Here is a 3,368-nt window from a genome sequence, read left to right as displayed (position 1 = left end):
TTCTGACCCCAGGAACAACTCTGACCTGCAGTAGCGTGGGCCTCCAGCCCCTTGGCAGCTACTGCGAAGTCTGTCAAGTTCCACCAAGGGGAGAAATCCTGCAACAGTTGTGTGTGGCTGGAGGACTGGCATTAATTGCATGGGAGAAAGGTGGACTGAACAAGGGCTTCGATCATGGACCAACTCCCTAATTCACAGAAGGACTCTCTCCCTGCCTGTAACCCACACCTGCAGGGCAGAAGTGGTGAGAGAGGAGGGAGCTTAGGGAAGAGGGCCCAGAGCATGAGAGACTGTGGGACAGGGATTTCTTCTGTGTAGGAGGAACAATTTGTCATGTCCTGTTTGAATTAGAAGGCTGGCCCTTTGGGTCCCTGTATAACAAACACTGATGCACAGGAGTGGCACCTGGATTTCTACCCTGGGTACACAGCTGCTCCTCATGGTGTACTGTAGTGGCATGGGAAGAAAGAGGATATGTGTTTACTCATTCAGGTGCTTAGAAATATAAAGGTTGTATTAAAAATGTGAATATTACTCTGCAATTTTGAGGATGCATAGTTTTTCAGACTGACTGGTGATAGATGATCAACATCTATCAAATGTCAGATGTCATTGCCTGATCAGAAGCACGATGACCAGAAGCACACCCTCAGAGGCGGATGTGCATGTCCTCTCACGGCTATGTGATGTTTGCCTTTAACTTACTAAAGAGAAAAAGCCAAATCATGCTTTCTTGGAACAGATACAAGTTCCCAGTGGAGTCATATAAGAGGCACATGTAGCTGAAGAAGCGCTTCTTTCACTATGTGGTGAAATCCTATCCAAACCCATGCTCTCAGATCATTCCTCACACCTAATTAGGGGCTCGTTAGCTCTCTGTATAAGGCATACTGGAACTTTTCACATTATTCCTTGATAAATGGCAATTTTCAGAGTGGGTGTGAATGGGCCATTTCAATAGATGTCAAGAGCTTTAGGGGAAAACTGCGTTGCTGAAGGGGACAAAGATCAGAGGAAAGGAACACCAAAGTAAAAAATGAGATGTTAGGGGAAATTGAAGAGTAGGGGAAAAGGAGGATGCAAAGGAGAAGCTGTCTCTTCCTTGTGAGATTCTTTTCAGCCAGATTTTCACCATACTTCAGAACAGCCTAGAAGCAGTACACGGTCAAATCCTGAGTCACGTTCTGTCAAATTAATGATGCATTAGAGAGTCAGACTTTCACACTGTCTGCGAAGTGCAATCATGCAGCTACACTGCAGTCATGCACTAAAGGGACAAAAAAAAAAAAACCCCAACACCCAACCAAAAAAACAACCCAGAAAAAATTCACCTGATTTCTCTCATTCCCATCCCTCCTCAGCTAATACCTTTTGATAGGCAGTGACACAGTTTGGTGCTTTGCACATGTAGCATCATCTTCTTTATTGGGAAAATCTGTCTCATGGCAAATTTTTACCACTGGGATAGCCCAAGGACTCTCTTTAATATCAAATCATGCCAAAAAGAAGCGAGTGTCTGAGTGGATAAGAAAGGTGATTCAGTTCGTGTATTAGTTACAGAGGACTAGCTCACCACTGGAAACTGTTCAAGTGTAGATAGGAAGTGTAGAAAGATTCAGGCCTTAAGACAAACAGAGCCAGGTCCAGCAACCACGCTCCTATCTGCAGAGACACCAGAAGAGGTGGTAATATTTTAAAAAGCAGATAAAGGAACTGTTTGGGTGCTTAGCAGATATTCAGTGAGTCACTGCAAATCTAAAGAGGTCATCCTCAGGAAAAAAAATAAATTATCCCTAAACAGATGCTTTTAGGAAGGCTTTAACTCTTTCCATTTAAAACACTGAACACTGATCAGCGAGAGAAGTAACGCTGACACAGAGGGGGCAGCAACCACTTGGATCCAGTTACTGAAGTGATAACCTCGCCTGCCAACTGGGAAACAACCATAGACAGAGATGCTTATGTGCTTTTTGTTTCGTATAAGCCTCCTCTGAGAAAGAAGGAAGACAGCTGCTTCCCTGCAAAATGTTTGCCATAGAGCTGAAGCACAAAATGGCAACTTCTGATCCAGAGCATCCTGCCTGTTCAGAAAACCTTCTGCCTAGAAAACAAGAAGATCCTGTACAGGTTCATCGTCAGTGTATTATAGATGCTACACTGCCCTTATCACACACTGCTGACAATCTGCTTATGTTCTGTTATGCCAGCATTTTTACAGTGTTTGAGAAGTCGTAAAAGACAGAACTGCAAGAGAACTCTAACCATTTGTGTATGCAGTTAATTAGAACATTCAAATTTATTTAAATTCTTTTCATTCTGTGTTTTTACCAGTTTCAAAGATTACTTCATTCTTACAGATAAGCTGGTCACTGAAGAATTCTGAAGTCTCCAAAAAAGAATTTGACTTACAGGCAATAGTACTGAGAAAACAGGAAATAAAAATCTGTTGAATATTAAACCCATTCATAATAATAAGCAAGCACTTTTAGATCTTTCACAGTATAATTCTGAGAATAGCTTTGACTGCAAATGCAATCTATTCTTCAAAAACACAATGAAAGCAATGTAAGGGACAATTTGTCACCTTGAATATCTAACAGAATCCTGAAGGTTTTAACACTGACTGCAATATACCTTCCTGGCTTTGAGCTTTTCCAGAAATGCTTCAGTTTAGCTATAGGTGCATACTTCTTCTATACTGCTGTTTAGCTTCACTTAACCAGAACACAGGAGACTTGTGAAATAAAAGAGAACAAAGCTTTTACTTTTTAAGAAGTATTCAGCAGCATGGTTTCTCATCATTACTAAGAACTTTCTCTTGAATCAGTCCAGCTTTGAAGACCCCAGAGTCTGGTACATGAGCTGGAGGGGAGGAGACACATCAGAGATTTCCTTGCCTCCACTGACTAGCAGAGACCCTTCTCATGAGAGATCAATTTATCTGTGACTATTAAAAATACTTCAGAAGAACTTTGGGTAAGGAGGGTAAGCCTCAGACTGAATGAAGTCACACTTAGTGTCCAGGATGCTTTGTGTATTAATCCTCTTTTTTTGTATCTTCTTAATTTGCTGCTTTCAAACCCGTTAAGACTTTTTCGCATGCATAGATTACAGTCAAGCGTGGTTAAAGAGGTGATGATGTCACTCTCAGATAGCAATAGGTATATGCTCTTTTTGGGGTAGATATAATTTCTAAGTACCTCAGGTGGGCATTTTTACTGTTGTCTGTTGTGCTTTAACCTCAGTCCGCAACTGAGCACCACACAGCCGCTCGCTCACTCCCCCCGCCCCCAGTGGGATGGGGGAGAGAATCAGAAGGGTAAAAGTGAGAAAACTCGTGGCTTGGGATAAAAAGTTTAATATTTGAA

The sequence above is a fragment of the Pygoscelis adeliae genome, unplaced genomic scaffold (genome assembly GCF_000699105.1).
Source record: "Pygoscelis adeliae isolate BGI_AS28 unplaced genomic scaffold, ASM69910v1 Scaffold25, whole genome shotgun sequence".
Lineage (NCBI taxonomy): Eukaryota > Metazoa > Chordata > Aves > Sphenisciformes > Spheniscidae > Pygoscelis > Pygoscelis adeliae.
The sequence above is the reverse complement of the archived record's forward strand: the minus strand, read 5'-3'. Positions refer to the sequence as shown.